Below are 23305 nucleotides of genomic sequence, written 5' to 3' on the forward strand. Positions count from 1 at the left end.
CCACCGTCTGCAAATTAATACAGCGTCAGAAATCATAAAAGCACCCAGTCATTGAACATTCAAGTGATAGCAATGCATCATACATGATAACTGATAAAGTAGCCAGATTTCCTAATAGTACACATGATTCCTTCATATTTCGCCGTAGTGTAATTTGCACATGATTTCTTATGGTGAGTTTGGAGAAGGATATCTACTAGGTAAATCGTCTTATTACTGTGCAGTATATAGTTGAGTTGTATTCCTATTTGTCAGTACATCATTATTTGAACTTGTCATTGTAGGAGAAATGAATGGGGGAAAAGCATACCGTATATATACCATTTCATGCAGATTTCGGAGCGTTAAACACCGAAATGTGCATGTTATTCCCCAGTAACTCATAATAGATGTTATTTATCGCACCCAATAAATAACGCACCCGTGGTATTGTTAGTTATCAGGTGCGATCAATAGCACCTAAACTTGTGATCTGGCTCTTAGAGTTACATTACGCTAAAGTTTGTTAAATCTTTTCACACGATTAAGGGCAATAGTTTCACTACTAAAATGTAGCTAAATTGGTAGACATATTTTGTCAAGGCTTTTGTACAATAGGTCCATTTAAATATCTTTGGGTCTGTAAGGTGCTGCTCTGCATTGATTTCTTAGGTCTGGAGTTAGCCAAGGCCCTTTGATTTTACTACTATTTACTTATTTCTAACGGTTTTAGGCCCTCCCTCTTTATTCTTTGGTCTATTGCTGTTGCATTCACCCACTACAGCATACAGCAGAAAGCAGTGAGCTAGCCCACCCCAGCCATTGGCTGACTTCACTGTGAGTGTCAGCATTGTACCCTTTCACAAGGGGCACATCCACACACAAAGTACATCCAATAAGTGCCAAGAACTACTGTAACGACATGTGCTTTTCAACACCAAAATCATTTGTGCTTTCAGCCAATATATATTTTTAGATTAACTAGGGCCTGTCAGCTTCATGCACAAAGCAGTTTGGCCAAACCCATGACAAATCAAAACATGCATTGACAAAGTCAAATCATGGTGGCCAATGGCACATATACTGGCTTTGCCAATGCCTATTTACTTGAACCAGTGGAGGCCACCAAACTATTGAAGACACATTCTTAAACCCAAATAGTTCGAGGGACGATGGAGGGCATTTCATCTGGTCCAAGCATATTTCCACTAAACTCATAGCATGTGCATACTGGTCCCCACAGACTATCAGCCCAGGCAAGTTTTTGACTTCCCTGCAAGACAGATTCATGTAATAAGCTAGAATGGCCCTAAATTATCATTAATTGTCTGGTCGAAGAGTAGCCAGAATCTAAATTTAAGAACAGGAGCACAGAGGAGTGGCGAAGACAAATGAGCGGGAGTTCTGGGATGAGCACATGTTTTTGGAAACACCCTACTTGATGATGACGATATTAGAAGTGCTCAAAATTGCATTTCCAATGTTACTTTTCTAGGGACCTTGCAGTGACCTAGAACGGTTTTGTCCTACATTGTATCCTCATGTTTTCGACTGCATTCTTTTTTATGTTAAGCACCTATAGCCTCAACTGGTCCGGATCTACATGGTGCCTTCATAAGAAAGAGCAAAGACTGTGTCCTGGTCTCACAAAGCAGAAGTTGGGCTAAAGTGGTGGTGTCGCTCTCATTTCATTTCCCTCTTTCTTAACACTTACCAAGTCTCTGACTTGGGGATGCCTCGAGCTGCGTGCCCTGAATCTCAGCTCCCAACCCCTCTGCAAAGCCTCCATCTGAATCACTTCTATTTCTACACTTTCTAATGCACCCACAAAGCACTTTAATTGGATTCTTCTTGGAAAAACAAGTGCACTTTCTGCTTAGTAACTGAAAGGTCTTTGAAGTCGGAGGAGTGCTGGCACACTGCTGTTTGAGCAGTGCAAAAAAGAAAAAAATATATAATAATAGGACGTTAGTATCATTTTATTTTTCTATGCAGGATTCTGGGAAGGACTGGGCTCTAAGACACCGGAGCAGGGGAGGAGTGTTTTGCACTCCTCTTAAGTGCACATGACAATTTGGGCGGTCATCTAGGGGTGGGATTTGTGTGCCGATGCAGCAGAAAAGGTAAGTTTATTCATTTATTTAATCCATCCTCCCACCCCACCACCCCCATTCCGAGGCAGCTGCCACTGAAGTGCTTGCTCGTTTGCTGTCCATCATCCCAGCATTGAGTGGATGTCTGATTTGTCTGTCCCTGTCTAGGTATGGGTGAGGGAATGATTGTGTCCACACCTCTCAGCATCCAGCACCCCCGCCAATAGTCACTCTTTGATTGTATCTCTGGGCCTAATTTAGAGTTTTCTGAACAGGGACATCCACCACAAACATCACTGAGTACACTGTGTGGCAAATCCTTGGTCCACCTGCTTGCTGTTGAGTCAAGAAGACCTTCAGTTTTCTGAAGGCAGTAACCCGCTGGCTCCTCTTTCAGAAATCTTATTTGGATGGCCCTATAGTGTAAGCAGCGTCGGATTGGTAATGAGGGGCATTCGGGCAATGCCCGAGGGGCCGGGGTCCGAGTTCCACCTGAGGGCTGCTTTTGAGCAGCCTGGGGGCTGATTTTGGCGGTGTCTCTGTTGTTCAAATATAACTCAAGCGGCCCAGTGGGTGTCTAAGTGGCCTTTCTGGAGGGAGCTGGGCGCTCATCACCTCCCGTATAGCAGCAACAGGTAGAGGTGTCACCCCTTTTCTCTTGCTGGGCCTCCAATTAATGTAGGCATACTGAACGGGGCAGGGGCCTGAGCAGAAGTGGCCTCACTTGTTTTCAGGCGTTTCACTAGTGTAAACTGATGCGAGCATATTTTTTTTACCCCCCCCCCCCTCTTTTATGTAAAATTACGCTGAAGCAATGATTTGAGGGAAGGCATTATGCAAATGTGGACCGATTTTTTTATGCGTGCCCGGGCACGCATAAAAATCCCAATCCAACCCTGAGTGTAAGGGTTACCGGAGTAAGGGCATTACACTGTCCTCCCTACTTAGGAGTGCACGATCTGATATCCTTTTTTCTGTCCATCACCACCAGGTAAAAACTGACTGTCTCAAAGAGAAAAACAATTACCCTCAGACCCTGGGTGAAAGCATCAGGCTGAAGGGCCATTTGTTTTTCTGAAAAAAGCTTCTGCTTTGTGCCTAAAGGAAGTGCCTTCACAGGAGCCACCAGCCAGTGGTGAACTCAAGATATGGCAGCCTTCCCGCCCATCAGTTAGGCAGACGTAATGTCTTCAACCCTTTACAGCCCTCTTCAGGCTTTCTGCTAGGCTCACGCTATACGAATGTGTTGTATCAGGGCTCGAGTCGGGGTACCACGCGGGTGGACAGCGTCCCCCCACTTATTTTACTGGGGGGACGCCGTTCCCCCTGCCAAACAGCTGGACTTCACTCTTTGGCCTCTCGGGGACGAGGAGGTCGGCACCTTTCGTGACGTCACTTCTGGTCGTGACGTCACTTCCGGTGACAGCGCCCCTCCACTTCTTTTTTTACGACTTGTGCCCTGTGTTGTATTCTCTCCACTATATTGCTTTAGCGTTACAATGTTGATGCATTGCCTGGTTGCCCTGTTGCTGGGTTCTGTACATTCAAATGGTACTGAGAGCTGTTGGAGCTGGATGGGTTTTCACCTCGCTCTCATGTCTGCTGTGTAGCTACTCGACAATAAACTCCTGTTGAACCCACCAACGACTACGAGTATTCTACTACAAAATGCTACATACATGTAGCACATTTTGCCCCTTGATTCCACAGCTCTAACTTTTTATCCCAAAAATTATATATCCCAAGGTTTCACTCTGCCTCATCCTTTTTGTACTTGAGATTTTTATTTCACTAATCTTTCCACTGTCTACATTTCATCATAGGCGGGCTGATAGACTGGGGGAGCCTAGCAGGATTCCAAAAACTGGACTTTAGAGTACACAGAAACATACACGTGCAGTAGTCCACTGAGCTACCCTGAGAGATGTACGGAAACACGAGGTGCAGGCATCCCCCCTGCTACAAATCATGACCGGCCAGGCTTGACTGGTGCTCGCACATTTAATTTACCTTTGATGTAGACATCTGAGAGCTATACTTACTATTTTCACACATAACGACCAATATAATCTGCTTGGAGCCTGTAGTCTGGCTTGATCAAGCCTTGACAATACTGCCATGAAAGCTTCCCCGCGGTGCAGCCGGGGAGATAGTGTTCACTTGTGAACGCTTCAGGATTCGATGCAGTTCCTGGTGAAAGTTTTACAAAAGTACTTGTACCATCCACCTCCGGTGTCCTCCCGGATTAAGCAGATAAGATTTCGGATTCTTTGTTTATCATTTCAGTTCTACAGGTAGAGGTGCCCCAGGGTCGAGGGTGATTATAGCATGTAGACATCCGGGAACATTCAGTGCAGTGAAAATAAATGGGGAAGGCAATTTACCACTCTGGCTTTTATTTGTGGCTAAACGCATCAAGAATCCCTCTCATTCCAAAAGCATTCCTCTTTGTCTGGTTATCATTGTTGTTTTTCTTTTATTTGTAATTGTGGGAATACTCAATGTATGCAGACTTTCATTGAATAAAATTATGTATATTAAAAATGTTTCGCATCATATTCCTAGAAGTCCCATTGCACGACCACTTCCTAATAAATCAGATCGTCCTAGAAATGTATAGCCTTCTGTGTCTCCTTACTAAATACAACTATCAAATTGATCTCATGTTCTGGTAAGCTTTTTCTGAGTTGCCATGATATGAATAGCATATTAATGTTCACACTAACGTATTGTATGCATCTTGACTAGGCAGCTCGAGTACTGTATAAATGAGAGAGGACTTTCAAAGACTAAAAATAATGTCCTGTGCCCCCATTTTCGAAAAGGGATAATTGGCATTTCTTTAAAAAAAGAAAAAAACATAAAAGGCAGAAACTTTTCGAAGGGAGCAGGACACAGTAAATATACTTGAGAAGCGCATAACTTGCACAAATAATTGCAATTCCTCACAGATTGGAAAAAGAAGGGCTTTACATGGGATAAAAACCGAGGGGGGGCGTGGGGGGGAGGGGGTAGGTTCTCTGGAAGAGGTGGGCCTCTATAATTAACTGTGTGGCTTAAACGTATATAATAAAATTAATGTAGCTGCCACTCTACCCACACATTTGCATAGAATCACAACTGCAACTGGAATAAGTAACCATTATTCTGTGTGCGTTGCAGAGAGGCCAAGGATTGCATGACCACATATTATGAACCCCTTTTTGCCCAAGAGATACTAAGTGAAAGACACTGCCTTCAACCACAGCTCAATTGTGCCCTTTATAAACACCTGGATGCAACTCGATTCAAATTATGCACTAGACAAGAGTCATATGCTGTCTGAAAAAAAATAACACAGCATCCTTGCAAAAGATTATGTAAAGCATGAGAAATATAAGCAGAAACGACATGGATTTCGTTTCGTTTTTTTACACTCTAAAATCAGAAATCGGTCAGTGTTCTTGCAGAAAAGTTAAGTACATGAATATAGGGCCTGAAAGGGGGCAGTTTCAATAACGTTTTAAATTATTACCGGGTCTGAGACCCTGAGGGACCTGGCTCACTTAAAGCCCTTTTGCAGGGACTAATATAATGAAGTAAATTCTTTATTAGTGGAACTTGGTATGAAAGATCCATTCTGGTAATCTAGTTTAACTCACAATGTATCAAAACTCCCCTGTCTTTGCAAATCTATTCAGTAATACAAGCATGAAAGGACTTGCTAATACAAAATCTACTTGAAAAGATTTCTATAAAAGATGCATGTACATTGGTGTCAGAGTGTACTAAAGCTCGAAGGAAATTCAGCTGTGATCTGCATGAACCTCAATATATTTTGCATCCCTCCGTTTTGAATTCAGCCAATACTTTAGCCTTCTTTAGTATTCCAGAACTCAATTTCCCAATTCACAAAGCATTTTAGGTCGAGCCTGGGCAGTGCATGCTATGCTTTGCGAGCCCTACTGTATTGGAGAATGTACTGAAAGCCCTGCCCACTCCCTGCTCATATTTGTCATTGGCTTGTGTCATTGCCCTGGTTAAATGCTGGCTTCTGATTCATTAGTAGGCTTGTTAGACCCTCCTTAGGACCACATTGTCTTCATTTGTAACCTCCCATGAGGAATGGTGAGGAGTGGCCATTTTACTTCGGTTGTTACATGGTGGTCTTCTTTAGTCTGTAAGCACTATTTTCTTTAATGAGTTTCTCTTACTGCAAGAGGGTCTCTCATGCGCAGTTTTGACTATCGGCTTGTTTAACTCGTAGCAAACAGAAAACTCTTCAGGGGCCACGGGAGACAGAAGGGGCAACTCAGCGATGCATTTAGGGAGGTCAAAGGTGGTGATGTAAATTTTTTGCAAGATCAGGGATGTTTGTGTTCTGAACGAACATCTATGTTAAATATGAAAGCAATAGGTGTCGCATTTGCGAGAGGTTAAGCTATTGGCATTGTGAATGACAATGCCTTTTATTTATGTTTTAAAAACCAAATGTATACTACTATTATAAAGAGAGAACACACACCTTTGAGCCAGGTAAACTCGGGAACCACAGCGCCAATCCACACACCCGATACATTGTAGAAATTGTCAGGGTGTGCAGATGGACATAGGCGATAAAAAAAAATAAAAAAAACGTAAATTTAAAAATATAGCGCTGGCCGCGACGTGCGTGATGACGAGTGGCGGAGAAGTGAGGAGCACGGGGAGAAGCGGCGGCTCAGGTGTGTCATGACGAGCGGCAGACATGGAGCTGCGGTGAAGTGATGAGCGGGGAAGGAAGCGGCAGCTCAGGTAAGGTAAATGCACATTGGAGTCAGGGCGGGAGGGAGTCAGGGCGGGAGGGAGTCAGGGCAGGAGGGAGTCGGGGCGGGAGGGAGTCGGAGCGGGAGGGGGTCGGAGCGGGTGTGCACAGAGGGACGGGCGGGAGGAGTCGGGGCGGGAGGGAGTCGAGGAGGGAGGGGTTCGGGAGCGGGTGTGCACAGAGGGACGGGCACGCAAGCATCAAATGCTGCCCCCAGCCCCTTTCTGCCCCAGGCAACGCTTGGGCGGGCTGCTAGTCATATCTAAAAGGCATAGTCATTTACAATGACAATAGCTCAAACTTGCGTAAATGCAAGACCTATTGCATTGCAGATGCCTCCCATGAGTACCTGTGACTTATGTTCGAAAAAGATTGAAACTCTTCGTACAAAAGCTTGACCTAGCTAAGGTAATGAGGACTTTCATAGCACTGTATGCAGAGATGTCACTTGTGAGTGTGCAAGTCTCAGAAAAATTCCATATGTCACTATTGGATTGAATCATATACTTTGCAAGTAGTTAACTTCTGAACCTTGCTATGTTATTTTTCCTCAAAACAGTTCGGGAAATCAGATGTACATTTTGGATTTTATTATTTTTATTATCCAGGGTGCATATCCTAGTACATTCCCCTAACCAAACATGTTTTCTATTTCATTTCTATTTGATTTTAATGTTGCATTTTTGTTCATAAACATGTTAATTAATGGAAGATTCTGGTAATCCCATACCTTTTACATTACCCTTTCCTGCTCTCTTTCAAACTTTACCCTTCAATAATGTTTTATCCCACCCTCATTTAAACTTTAACCTTAAAATGTAATCCTATCCTAACTCCTGTCCTTATTTTTATTTCTAATATTTTTTCTCCCAGTAGTATTACCCTGAACATGTTGTATTACAAAGATATAATACAGACATAAATCCGTCATCAAAAGGTTATTCCTACAAGGTCATTGCAGTGAGGTTATCCTCCAAGCAATGTTACTTTTGTTATGCCTTCCTATTTTTATCTGTTTAAACAAAGCATAGTAGTTCAGAAGGTATGCAAATATTAATGTACCACTATTATTTTTCCAGGATAGGTGTCGTAGGGGGGCTTTTACATTAAAAACATGTTTTTTGTGTAAAATCAAATATTCTTTTAAAAAGAAAAATAATAAATAAGCAGAGACCACAAAAGGTTTACATATTGTAATTTTCTCTCATGTACTTCTGGGAATCAGGTAAGCTTAATCGGATTTGCAACTTTTTAATAACAAGTTTGTATTGTTCTTACCCGTGGCTAATTAATCACAACAACACAAAGCAATAAATCCAGGACCTATATAAGCTCCATGGCAAGTTCCGCTAACTCCCACCATGAGTCAATCCTGTCCTCCACCAGCTAGGTTTCCCCCTTCGACAATACTTATATAGGTACTGAAGCAGTGTAAGATGGGATTTGCACTGTGCAAATTGTTGGTGCAAATTCAAGTACAGGCTGCGCTGGAGTGGATAGCCCTTTGTCTCAAACTGAGGCTTAACATCAACTCATCAATCACACTGAAGCTCATTTGGACCCACAATGACAACAGAGTTTAGTAGATTTGCAAACCATGAAGGTTTATTAGCAGGTTAGCAAAGTTACAAACCTAAATCTTTTAAATTAGTCATAAATCAACAATCCCCTTATAAAAGCATTATTTAGTATTCAAAGTCAAAAACAAAGGCAAGTTATTTAAAGATTGTCATATGCAAATTGAATTAGATTCGGCTTCTTCTTAAGGTAAATTCCCTAATGCTAAACTGAGGATTCAAGAGAGTTTGGGAAAAATTAAGCAGCAGTTGTCAGCAAGTAAAGCCTCTAAAGACAGAACTAAACGAACGGTCAATCGGGGAAAATGGGAAGGAATTTGTTCAAAAGTTTAATTCTGTGAGCAAGGACAAAGGCAAGTAACAAGTCTCTTGAGCATGAAAAGAGGCATTTGCTTTCAAGCACAAGCAAGTGGGAATGCATATCAGAAATTCACATTTAAAACATACAACTTCTCAGCAAACGGCAACACATACCCGTGATTCCCAGGATAAGGCTTCCAATCAGGCTTGAATGTTCTCAGATAAGCAAACTTTGCTTGCCTACTCAGCCACCACACAAAGAAGCTTACAGCTGCATAACCTTCAGGAGATAACTCGCAAAGGATGATACTTTGCAGTCAGCCTGTCCCCAGCACAGGTGTAGCAAACTCATTATTCAACTTTTAGTGAAACTCACAAGGGTAAACAATTCTTAGAGAAAGTAAAACAAATCCAACAATTTACTAAATTTGAGCTACTGCAACTCAGGTCCTGGAATGAGAGAATCACAACAGCCAAAATTCACTTTAAATGTTAACATGAGTTGTTTAAACTGAGACCTACATTAACTGTGACTAACTTAATATGAAATCACTTAATCTATAGTTAACTGTAACTCCAAACTAAGTAGCCCGACAACTGGACCCGTTAGAATGTTCATAAGAGCTAAGTTACTCCCTTCAATTACATATGGCCAACTAGCATTGCCCGCGGCATCAATCAACATCATGGAACGTGCCAATTGCCGGGCATTTAAACAGATCTTCCATATACCCGCTCATGCTCGAAACACCTTGGTACGGCTTGAATTTGGGCTAAACAAACAGCGCTATGGACACTGGGCGTCGATTGTTCAGTATTATCGAGGGGTCTGTGCTGCCCCCTCAAACACAATGAAGGCAATCTTGAAGGAAATTTTTATGAAAAGTAACAACTCGTGGGCCAACGGCCTTTTAACTGCTTGCACTGAATTGCACCTTGACTTGTCCAACTGGAAGGATTTTATTTACCAACCTGGAATTTTAAAAACCATTTTCAAAGAAACAAGTAAGACTACTATCCAAGGAAGAGGACATAAAGGAACTAGAGTCCTCCAGTAGTAACATCACACTACTAGCCAGTTCCTTTCATGATAAACTGAGTCAGCCATACCTTGACTCCGCCTTGAACAAGTCTATTTTAAAGCAAATTCTGTCAGTGAGATTGATAGTACTACCGATAAAAGACATCAACAGGCGTTGGAAAACACTAAAACACTAGAGTTGGTTACTACTTGTAGATTGTGCCATAAGCACGAGGAATCCATGACCCACATGATCTGCTTATGCCATCGCTTGAATTATGCACGTCACACTTTACTGAAACCCCTCTTCTTAAAATATGGGATACACACCTGCACAGACGCTATGAAAATTCTCTTTAAGATGGGGTTCCCATTGGAATTAGCAAGACTAGCGAAATTTGCACATAAGGTGAAAGAAATACTACACAATGACTCAGTCAAAGACTAAAAACAAACAGTAGTTTTAACCCATGTTTCATTGCTGTAATTATGAGAATGGCTCAGAAATGATTATGTTTTAGATATGTTTAAGTCTTGTTAAATGAAATGCCCATGGTTATTTATGATCGAACCCAACCAGTTTCTTTTTGTAACAATTTTTATTAATTGAAACAATAAACAAATACAAATTAAAAAAACTGTAACATGGAAATCACATTATGCATATATGCATATATAATGTGCACTAGTACATGTGTTAAGCAAAACAAAAACTAGTGACAGTGCATCACCAATTCCTCCCTCAAATGGTTTAGAGAGACATCCCACAAAACAGTAATTCGATAGCCAGTTATTGACTTCTGCTGCTTACGTCTCTACTCCTCTAAGTCTTTTAGTTCATCATAGATATGATATACTTCTCTCTTTCATTTTCTCCCATTTACCTGCCGGTTCTCCTCCCTCACAAGTTGATCCCTTTCTTCCAGTTATCATTCTGATCCACACTATACAAAGAAGAAGGCATATAGGCAAGATTGCAATAATCAATATGGGGACAAAACAGTCCCCAGTAGGCCACTGTCAATGCCACCAAGCCATCTACCATTTGCAGAAACACATTTTCTAATTGCCTCCCAGGCACCTGTTGCTTCCAACTCCTTCAATTCTTTTGAAACTTCAGTACCTTTATTTACAAACTTACTAATTGCTTGCTCTCATCAGGCACGTACACGCAGCACCGCTGAACATGTGACATGAGACGACTCCGCCCTCCTTTGTGAGTAAGATATCTAAAGCAAACCTATTCTGGAGAACTCCCAGGGCCACTAATTCTTTATTGATAGCGGTCAATGCACCAACTGTGTTGCTGGTCAAGCAGTCAACCAGAGTAGACAGCTTTCTTAACTTTACGACTACAGAAGGATCCATGGTGCCACAGAGGTCATCTACTATTTGTAAAGCACTGCACTTTGCTCTCCCATAAGGCATAACTCCCTTATCATCTATAGTACCTACATGATACACCTTAGGAAACACTAAAGGTAGATAGCATCTGCCTACCCAATTTGCCCAATTTGCAGGGGGCTGAAAGTAGGCTTTTCTCCCACACACATACTATTCTCCCAAACCTTCAAATCTCTATAGGCATTCACTCCAATCCATCATCTGAGGATTTCTAATATTTTCCTTTCCACTCTTCGGTAGAATTGACATCTTAACAAGATTAATTCTACCTAACAAAGACAGCGGGAGATGGGACCAATTCTGGAACAACTTGCGACATTCTTTAGCTACTTTCGAGAAATTTTTAGTAGCAATCTGTTCTATATCACCAACAACATCAAGGCCTAGGTATCTCATCTCCTTACCTGGCCGAATACCTGCAGTAAAGGAGCTCTGATCAATGTTCCTCAAAAGTAGCTAAAGAATGTCGCAAGTTGTTCCAGAATTGGTCCCATCTCCCGCTGTCTTTGTTAGGTAGAATTAATCTTGTTATATGGCCCGGATGCCCGCCACCCCCTCCCAACTCCAATTCCCCAAGGGGAGGAGACAGACACAAGTTTGAGCTTTTGGAAGGCGGGAGGGGAGTTACCCCCCCGGCCGTATTTATTAAAAATATGAAACAAAATTTAAAACATTAAATTAAAACGTTTCATAATTATGTACAATTTTACTTTCATTACATTTTTGATGAAGACATGTTCTTTGGTTAATCTTAACAGATCTCTAATACAAAGGTTTCCTAGCCGAGTCTAGCATCCTGAAAAATGCATACATTCTAAAATAAAATTGTACATCCTAGCATTAAGGGCCAACGGCAAGGTCTTAACCGGTGTCAGATCCCTACTACCAAACTCCCGCCCTCACGGTGTGAGTGGCGCATGCGCAGAGGACTTTACCCTCGTTGCCAACTGTAACTTCCCTTGTCGTGGGGGCCCCCTTTTACTCGACGCCATCTTAAAGGTCGTCCGAGTTCCCGTGTGAGGTATCTGTAAGAAGGACAGCGTGGACTCCCCCCTTCCCCACACTCTCTTCCGCCGGAGCGGATATCCGGCCCCCGGGAAATTCGTAGGAGGGGCATCTAGCCGTCTCCCCCCTGGGAGGGGCCTACGGCCGTCTCCCCCTAGGCGACCCGTCCGTAGTGGGTGCCGCCTCCCCGTGGGAGGGGCCAATGGCCGCCTCCCCCCGGGCGCTCCCATCCATTCTGGGTGGCGCCCTCCCTAGGGACCTTGAAATTACTGCTCACCGATCATGACCTTACCGCCCGACCAAAAAATAAATACGACAGTTATGTTACCTACTAAGGGAAGAAAAATACGCCTAATCTGCACAGCTTGATGATTCATCCACTTTATCATTTCTACAAAGAGAAAAAAGTCCTAACGCACAAGACAAACTTTATTATGCGATACACTCTTTCACTTCTTCTGCAAGGGAAAAAAGGCCTACACACATGTATTCAAATCAAGGCATATATTAATGCTGAAAAATGTGACTGCATCTCTTTAATACATTTGATTATCACCAACAATTACTTTATTTAAACAAACATTGCAAGAAGGGGCTGGTGGGTTGGTCAAAATTGCCGCTTGTTCCGTCGAGGGCTCACGAGCAACGAGTGGTGCAGCCTTCAGAGCACTGGAACAAGAGGACGCTTCATAGGATTCCAGCTCTATTTATCCGTCTGCGGGAGGGCGGGGACCCTCCTCAGGTACGCCCACTGGGCGCGGTCTTCCGGGCGGGTGTCTAGGACAACCCCTTCTGGGCGGGAAGGGCGTGCTCCGGCTACGCCGCTTTGGGCATACCAGCCGAACCACGCCCCCGCCCAAAATGGTTTCCCGGGGGGATCGGGGCACCCATCCATACGTTCGGGGGGACCGAGTGGTCTTCCCTTTCCATATGGCCGGGATGCCCGCCACCCCCTCCCAACACCAATTCCCCAAGGGAAGGAGACAGACACAAGTTTGAGCTTTTGGAAGGCGGGGGGGAGTTACCCCCCCGGCCGTATTTATTAAAAATATGAAACAAAATTTAAAACATTAAATTAAAACGTTTCATAATTATGTACAATTTTACTTTCATTACATTTTTGATGAAGACATGTTCTTTGGCTAACCTTAACAGATCTCTAATACAAAGGTTTCCTAGCCGAGTCTAGCATCCTGAAAAATGCATACATTCTAAAATAAAATTGTACATCCTAGCATTAAGGGCCAACGGCAAGGTCTTAACCGGTGTCAGATCCCTACTACCAAACTCCCGCCCTCACGGTGTGAGTGGCGCATGCGCAGAGGACTTTACCCTCGTTGCCAACTGTAACTTCCCTTGTCGTGGGGGCCCCCTTTTACTCGACGCCATCTTAAAGGTCGTCCGAGTTCCTGTGTGAGGTATCTGTAAGAAGGACAGCGTGGACTCCCCCCCTTCCCCACACTCTCTTCCGCCGGAGCGGATATCCGGCCCCCGGGAAATTCGTAGGAGGGGCATCTAGCCGTCTCCCCCCTGAGAGGGGCCTATGGCCGTCTCCCCCTAGGCGACTCGTCCGTAGTGGGTGCCGCCTCCCCGTGGGAGGGGCCAATGGCCGCCTCCCCCCGGGCGCTCCCATCCATTCTGGGTGGCGCCCCCCCCTAGGGACCTTGAAATTACTGCTCACCGATCATGACCTTACCCCCACAGGCCGGATAGTTGACCGACTATCCGGCCCCCCACACCTCCTAAAGGTCATGCCTCCTCAATCCCACTAGCCATGCTATGAAGTCTCCTATGAGTAAATCATTCCCCGCCCTGGACAGGTGAATCCCATCATTCAAGTAAAAGTGATCACCCCGAATACACCCATGGGGAATGCTTTGCAAATGCGCGGAGTGAAACAATTTCCCAATTTTATTGTTGACCCTCTTTACCGAGTGGTTCAACGCCATCACAGAGAAACCCCCCCGCCAAACTCTCCTGGGGATCATGTGGGTCCAGGCAATTGTGCACCCCGGGAGTCTCTTAGCCAACCAGCTGACTGCCGACAAAATGTGTTCCACTAACACTCATCTTCCCAGTCTTACCAAGTCATTGCCCCCCAGGTGTACTATGATTATAGATGGCGGTGACCTTTGCCGCCCTAAGAGACCCTCCACAAACGACTGAAATTGGTCAAAACAGAGGCCTCCCTTCCCATGGAAGGTAACTCTGAACCCGTATTCCCCAGATGCGTGAGTCGTGTCACCTGCCATGAATACGTCCCCGGCGCGCCTCACGTATGAGTGGCCCACGACCCATACCACTTGCTCTCCAGTCGGTGATCCTCGACCGCTGGTCCCCTGGTGCTGGGTTGATCCCAAATTCCGCCCCGCGTCACAGGCTTGCGAAACTGTAATTCAAACAAAAGACAACAAGCGTGAGTGCATTTCATCAGTCTTTTACAACATGTGCAATCGCACATACCTCTTGAAACAGTTCGAGGACCATCGGCCTAGCTGTTTCACTTCTTCCGCACCCAGACCCCGAGCCGTAGCCTCAGTAGCGGCCCCTATTCTGAATGAGTGGGTCCCAAAATCGCACGGGTTCAAGCCCGCCGCAGCGATCGTAAGCGCCAGCACCCTCTGAAATTGAAATTTCGTCAACGGGGTGCCATCCTTGTGTCTAAGCAGACTCCCTCCCCATGTCGCCGGCCTCTGTGCCAGGTAGTCCTCTACATACCTTATCGGACAACTGGGGCTTCCTCGAGCGCGCTGCACAACAACACTACTCCCTATAGCATCCTGGTCTGTCTTGGACCTGGCTATCGAGACTAGCATAGAATCACCCCGTATTTGAACGTGATCCCTGCATAGGCCTCCCTCTACATCTTTCTTGTTCCTCGCTACAAGTTCACTCACCCGCATAGCCCCATGGAATGCCAAGGCGAAAGCCGCTCGGAACAGAACTACCTCGGAAGTGGAGGAGCATGTCTCATCTAGTTTTGCTAGTAGCAGAGACAATCTTTCTAAACCAATCGGGTGCCTCGTATCCTGTCTGTGACCCTCAAGGCGTTGCCAACCTCGGAGCGCCTTCCTGACTAAAAAGGAACCCGTCGGGTGCCGTATTCCGTGGAGCTGTGCCATGAAAGATATGGCCGCCCTATGTCTGTTGGCAGTCGCGGCTGATCGGCCTTCTCTATGAAGCGCCACTAAGAACCCCAGGAAGGATTCCTCCTGCCCCCAGCTATGACTCCCTGTCGGCCCTAAAAAGGCGCAGTAAGAACGAAACGCTCCCTCATAGGCTTTCCTCGTCCTGGGCGCTAAACTGGCTGCCACGAGGTCCTGTAATCCGGGGCACCGATCAGCCATAGTGCTTCGGGGAACGGTGCCGCCACTAGATCCGCTGTAGGTAGATAGCCCCTGAAAGCCTGCATGTGTGAACGAGAGAGTGCATCAGCTGCATTATTCAGTACACCCGGCACATGCTTTGCCCTGAACTGTACATTCAATCTCATGCAACGTAATACAATTTCCTTCAACAGTCTCAAGATCCACTTGCAGCGTGCTGCCTGCTGATTAATGCACTCAACCACTGTCATATTGTCTGACCAAAATACAACTGAGTGGTCCCTAAAATCTTCTGGCCATGCCAACAGAGCCACCCAAATGGGAAATAGCTCCAAGAACCCAATGTTACCTGTTAGGCCACTGGAGTGCCACCACGTTGGCCATACTTGCGCCGACCATCGGTTACCAAAAATGGCGCCAAATCCCACGCTCCCGGCTGAGTCAGTCCACAAACCCAGTTCGTCCGACGATGTTGGGGGTTTGTTCCACGCCACTCGACCGTTGAAGTCCGCCAGAAATGCCAACCAAATGCGCATAACCTGGCGAACCTCTGCCGACAGTCTCGTGCGGTGGTGTCTCTCCTTGAGGCCGACCATAGCTTGTGCAATGGAGCGTGAGAAGGGGCAAGCCATCGGTATTACTCTCAAGGCAAAGTTAAGCTGACCCACTGTTTGTTGTAACTGGTACAGGGTCACTTTTTCTTTGCCCAGGCATTGTATTAAGGAAGCCCTGAACTTGGCCACCTTCTCCATTGGCAGACGGAAGCATCCCTCCACTGAATCGAGCTCAATCCCCAGAAACTCCAGTGAAGTAGATGGCCCCACTGTCTTACCTGGTGCTAATGGGACTCCAAACTCCTGCATGAGAATGCAGAAGTCCTGCAGTGCCTGTGCACATTTCGCAGTGCCGGCCGGCCCTAAGAACAGGAAGTCGTCTAAATAGTGCATCACTTGTCTATGCCCTGTGGCCTCCATGAATGCCCATTCTAAAAAACAGCTGAACATCTCAAAATAAGCACAAGAAATTGAGCAGCCCATGGGCATGCATTTATCCATGTAATACTTCCCCTGGAACGTAAATCCTAGCAAGCGCTGGTCCCGCGGGTGTACCGGGAGCATCCTGAATGCTGATTCGATGTCTGATTTCGCCAACAGAGCACCGGGGCCCAGGTGATTCAGTAGGGCAACGGCATCGTCGAACGATGCGTACCGGACTGAACAGACATCCGGGTCAATGGCTTCATTCACCGAGGCCCCCCTCGGGGCCGACATATTGTGAATGAGTCTATACTCCCCTGGGTCTTTCTTCGGAACTACTCCTAGAGGTGAACACACGAAATCCGCCACTGGCGGGCATGGAAAAGGTCCTGCTACCCGCCCCAAGCTGACCTCTTTGGTAATTTTCTTGGCTGCCACTGCCGGGTTGTGTTGAACGGATTGCTGATTCTTACAAAAGGGGGTCCCCCGAAAATTTCCCGCCGGGATGTTGAAGCCATATAGGAAGCCATTCCTCAAAATCCGGCGGACACATGATCAGGGTATTTGTTCAGCCAGGGAGTCAAAGCCATGACATCGATGGGTGAAGACGATTGCTTCCCAAGCATCACTTCAATCCTGCTTGGATCCCCCCTTTCCTCCCGAACCACAGTTTCTGGACCTACAGCTACTTTCCGGGTGTGAGGAGTTCCCACAGCCCGCACAAGCATGCCGGAACCTACATGTTCCCTGGGGCCTGTTACAGTTACCTCTGTTGAAACCCCAACAAACCCCGCGCTTGCCCCCATTTCCGCCGGTCTTGGGCTGTGATTCCCCACCGGCGCTCGCTCGAAAGGGCTGCGCCGGCCTTTGTTGAACTCTCCCAGACCCGCTCCCACCCGGCGAGGACGTACCTGCCGATCCAGGCAAGAGCTGTTTGTGCCATGATACCGTGTCGAGGCAATCCCACGTTAAGGTTACATCAAACTCTTTAGACTTTCGAAAGTGCACATCATAACCTTTCCACTCATTCCCCCCGTACATGTTATAAAAATCCATGATCCTGTTCTGGTAACAGGATAGATCGGGCAACACTTCAGGTTTATGTTCCCCCATCACTGCCGTAAATATAGAGAAGGCCTTCACCCAGTTTGCTACGGTCTCATCGACCCTAAATTCTGCCATCTTGGCCCGCCATACGCTGGGGTGCCATAAATCTTTCTGGGTCTTTGTGTACTCTATCTCACGATGGTCGGTCAATAATGAAAACATATTAACATACTTGTCCCCCCATATCATTTCCTTCGTGGCTGCTGGGATGTGCTGGGCCACCCTTTCGCGCCTTGAAGGCACTGAACTCTCCCCCACCATTGGCAATGGGTTCTTACCGGGTTCAACCGCCGTGTCTGCTGTCTTTTCTCGGCCAACCGTTGTCACTCCCGGTGCCACCTGTGGGGAAATAGAAGGAACATACGCCGTCCCGGCTTCTCTTGACTGCCGTAACTGCTCGATTATTAATCTGGCTTCCTCGGCCGGATCCCCCGCAGCCACTGCCCCCCCCCTGTTTTCTTCTTAAGCCAGGGCAATATTGCCGCTAACTGAATGGCTAGTTCTGGGGCATCTGATCATCAGCAACCGGAGTTATTACAACAGGGATTGGTAAACCTACATCTGGGCTCGGTACCGGGCTATCCACCGGTGTGACGGGGTCTGCTGGGGGTACCTCCGGGACCGGGCTTTCCCCGGAAACCGCCCTCTTCTTACTACGCCTCCCCCTACCCTCAGGGGCGACTCCTGGCAAGGCCGAACCTATCACCTTCTTAGGACGGCCCGAGAGGTTGTTCTGGTCTGATAACTGTTTCTTCACCTCTGCCAAGCCCCGACCGATCGAATCTACTTTACCCAGTTTTTGGTCCATGACCGCCATTCGGTTCGACAAAGTGCGCAGTATCTTCTCCAACTCTGAGCTCTTTCCCGCTTTTTTGCCGGCCATGGCTTCGTTCACTCTGTTCGAGTTGATCGACGAGGTCCTAGAGCCTTCACACGCCTGATACTGAAAGAGAAACACCAAAGATTACAAGTTCTCAAAATTGCAGCTTGTTCCGTCGAGGGCTCACGAGCAACGAGTGGTGCAGCCTTCAGAGCACTGGAACAAGAGGATGCTTCATAGGATTCCCGCTCTATTTATCCGTCTGCGGGAGGGCGGGGACTTCCGGGCGGGTGTCTAGGACAACCTCTTCTGGGCGGGAAGGGCATGCTCCGGCTACGCCGCTTTGGGCATACCAGTCGAACCACGCCCCCCGCCCAAAATGGTTTCCCGGGGGGATCGGGGCACCCATCCATACGTTCGGGGGGACCGAGTGGTCTTCCCTTTCCAAGATGTCTATTCTACCGAAGATTACTTTCTTATTTAATATTATTCCTTTATTCTTTGAACCTCTTCCTATTAAAAAATTACAGGCTGACATTAATACTTTCATTTGGAATAATCACCTTGTGAGAATTTCTTGGAAGAAAATCAGGAGACGCAGAGATAAGGGTGGGCTGGTAGCCCGGGACCTGCAGATCTATGCTTGGGCTTTCCAGCTGTCTCATGCTAAGATTTTATTAAAGAATCCATCAGATCATGGAGTTGGTTCTATTTTTACTACTTTATTGGAGGCAGAGGGGGTGAGCCTGTCAGGTTTTCTTTTTAAATTTGGAGATCCTAAGTTTTTAAAAAAAGTCAAACTGAAAGTTTTACGGGGTATGGCAAGAATTTGGGCCCAGTTAACAAAAGGTATCAAAATAGGGTACTATGGTAGTAGAACGCCTCTGTGGGGTCTTCCAGAATGTCCGGCGTGGTTGGGAGATACACTGGCTCAATGTATTAGAGATGCTGGACTTCTGGTATGGGGAGAACTATTCGATGATGGCACTCTGCTACCCTGGGACTGTTTAAAAACAAAATTGGCCCAAACTTTTCCAGATTTAAATACACGCAAATATCAAGTTGGTCCAGTGCATATAAAGCTTCACCATCTCGAGGAACTATGTTTCCACTAGGTAAACATAGTAACCTTATCACTCTTCTAGTTGACAAATCTCCCACTAAGAAAGAGGTTTCATTTTGGTATAAACTAATCCTGGAAGAACTGGATGGTGAATTCTCGCTTCCGGAAAAGCTTTGGTTACCGCATTTAACTACCCCCAACCTCCAAGACCTTTGGACTACATCATTCGGTATGATGTGGGACATTGTCAAACCAGCATGGCTACGTAGAAACCATATCTTCACCATCCATCAAGCATATTATTCGCCCGAACGACTTTCCAAATTCAATCAGGGAAATAGGGTGACTTGTGCGAGATGTGGGTTGTTAGCCGCAGCAGACATACATATGTTTTTCGAGTGTCCTCATCTTTCTTTGTTTTGGGAAGACATAAGTAAGACCCTCTCAATATCACTTGGATCACTTGGCACTAACATTGTTCTAGACCTCACCTCTGTAATCTTTGGCATTGTGGACAGTGTTCCGGCAGCGGCAAGGAAGTTGATTTTCTACACTATTCTGCTTGCTAGGAGAGAGATTTGTAAGAAGTGGAAAGACTCTCTTCCTCCCTCAGATAATGATTGGTACACTTCTGTACTACAGGTCTCAAGGTTAGACTTGGCTAGGGCTGGGAACAGCGACAAAAGATCATTTTGGTATCTTCTGAGGTGGGACCATTGACAGCCTGGGTTTTTTTTGTTGTTTTTTTTTTCCCCCCAGGTCCAATGATTAAGCCATCAACCCCATCACTGGGCATAGCCGGACACTAATGCTACCCTAGCATTTTTTCTTGGCTGCACTCCTGGGATCTCCATATGGTTTTCTGTGTGCGCAAAGCTGGTCTATACACTATTGCTGTGGGATGAAGGCCCCGTTCCGTCCTTATACTCCCCACCAGTCGAAAGAACTGAGCCAGCATGGTGTTTGTATATCGGCAAGATGCACAATCAGAACCTAGGTGGCATATGAGGATATAAAAAAAAAAAAAAAAATGTTTCCTTTCCACTCATAAAACAATGTTTTGTCTTGTTACCAATCTAAACTAAATTTGGGGTGTATCTCAGCCTCCCTTCATTTATCTTCTTCCTTTCCCCACTCACCCTAAGGTTCACACTTTCTATAGTATTCAGCTTCCATCCCCTATCATGAAAACTATTCAATAGGATTCTTCTCAGACGTATTCATCTTACATGTTGTCCCTTCTTTCTGAGCAAAGGAAATATCAATCTTTGTGGGAGAGCCAAAGAAATGCCATATCGTATCTTTTAGACCTGGCATCCTTGGTGTGGTATTCCCCGAAACGTTTTGCTTTCACTCCACCAGTTTACAGAATTAGTTTTTGTTGGTTTGAAGACTCTGTGAACATTACCACTGATAACCAGTGCTAAAGTGTTTGTGCTCACTAAAACATGGTAAAGCTGGACTACACCTAATTGGCACATTGAATTTACTTGTAAGTTGTTACAAGTCATTACTACAAATTAAATTACTGAAGGGCCAGGGGCACTCATTATGCCACCCACCAAAGTAGACTTTTAAAACATGTCTCTGGCCTGCTACTGCAGCCTGTAATGCAGGTTTATGCTATCATTTTAATCTGGCAATGTAAACCTTTTGCCAAATCTAAACCTTCCTTTTTAATACATGTAAGCCACTCATACGATAGGCCCTAACGGTTGATAGGTCAGGGTGCCATGTGTTTCAAATAGGACATGTGTGCTTAGGTTTTACAAAGTCTTTTTAGTGAAAAACTCCTAATAATGTTTTATACTACTGCAAGGCCTATTTCTCCCTTTGAGTAACACTGGGTTACCTTATTACATTAAATACGTGATCATTTTTTATTGGGAGCAGACAGGAATATGGTGTTTACACTCAAATGAATTGTCATTTAAAATCCTCTTTAAAGGTAAAGTCGGATTTTATTATATCAAAATTCAGAAAATGACAATTATAAAAAGTTGCTATTTTCTTCTTTGAGTATTTTGTCCCTTCTATCAGTGTCCTGGGTCACATTATTGTAAATGACTACGCTATTTTGATTTTTGCATTCCTCCAAGATAATGACACAAAAGGGGGCTAGGTGTGGGCAGGATGGGCTTCCCGCCAGGATGTCTGAAGGTGGAGCTATACCTTGCCCTACTTACACTTCAGATGGCTTTCTTACAGCACACACAAAGGACTCTGACAGTACTCTTTTGTCATCACAGACTTCTTGGAACCTTGACAGGGGGAGGAAATAACATTCCAAAACTAGATGTGGGAGTAATATAGGGAGGTGCTTAACTTCAAAGGCTGGCTCCAGGTTTAAATATTGGACCTCCACAGCCACTCTTCACTATACTCTTGGAACTGTGGACATTATAGAAGAAGGACTGCCTTGCCCCAGGAGGACTGCTCTGCTGCTCCCAGAGGGCCATTTTCTGCTTGAGAACTGCCTTGCTCTCTGAGAAGGAGGATTGGACCTCCCCTCTTCCTCACAGGCTAACCTGAGTGACTTCAATGGTCAGTTGGCTGACTCCTTTCTGAGCTACAGGGACACAACTTCTCCAGAGGACTGCTGCAACTGCCCAGCTGACCTGCTGCACTGGACCTGCCTGGACCTGCAACTAGACCTGCCTAAGCCCTCCTGGCCTCTTCTGGAGTGAGTTCTTGATCCCAAGAGGGGCCTTCCCACATCCTTGACTGGCAATAGTAGAGCTTGGCCTAAGATGAAAGGGGAAATCATGAAGTTTTGGGCTCTTTACGTTTCGGAACGGGTCCATTTGCACTCAGACTCCGCTGCCTGCAACAACAGTCAACGCAAAGCTCTAGTAAACCTGAATGCACTTCAGCAACCAACGGCAATGACCGGCAATGTGAGATTTGCGCTACCTTGACCGCCTGAGGTGACTGCCAACACAAAGCTCTAACAATCACCGCCTGTGAGGGCCAACCAGATCTTTGCACTACAGTGACCACAGTCCAGAACGATAGGCCAGCTCTCCGCGCCACTGTGATGACTATCCACAATGCTCTCTCTGCTCCTCGTGGCCTCCTCCACCGCAAAACAGAACTCTTCGTGCCAGACTTTGAGATGATAACTTTTTCAGCAGGACTAACATGATTCCTGTATCCAGCTCTCGCTATATCGCGAACGGCCTAAACTTGTGATGTTTCCCCGGTTTAGCACGACCAGAAGACCGCGAATGCTGCTTTGTGCTTTTAGGTGCTAATTCTACCCAAAACTTTACAATTGAATATCTCCGGTTCTACTGATTGGATTTTTGTTGTTCTGGTATCATTTGATTTATCAAAATATACTTTATGTTTCTAAATTGGTTTGGGATTTTTCTTGTGGTGTGTTTATTTCTGTTTGTGTAATATATAAATACTTTACATTTTGCCTCTAAGTTAAGACTGACTACTTTATGCCAAGGCACCAAAGGGCTAAGCACATGCTAATTTAGTGACATTTGTGGTTCACCCTGACAAAGATTGGGGCTGTTGCCTAAGTAGGGCTTCCACCCCCTCAACCAATAACCCAATTTCTTACAGTGTCCATATACCAAGCATTATAATGGGGGTTCAGATGTTTGTACGAAGGCACCCGATAAAGGGCAGAATCAAAATTTAAAAAAATAATACTCAAAGCAACTCTGATGATAAAGTAGATTGAGGATTATACTACAAGACAAAGGGTATATGAGGGGTAAGCAGTGGTAGGTCACTCAGTCTGCAGTATATGCAGGCTAGTAAATGCAGATATAACAATCATGTGCATGCATGACACTGGAGTATTCATACAATAGATTTAATGAACCATTATTAG

The sequence above is a fragment of the Lissotriton vulgaris genome, chromosome 2_1, assembly GCF_964263255.1.
Source record: "Lissotriton vulgaris chromosome 2_1, aLisVul1.2, whole genome shotgun sequence".
Lineage (NCBI taxonomy): Eukaryota > Metazoa > Chordata > Amphibia > Caudata > Salamandridae > Lissotriton > Lissotriton vulgaris.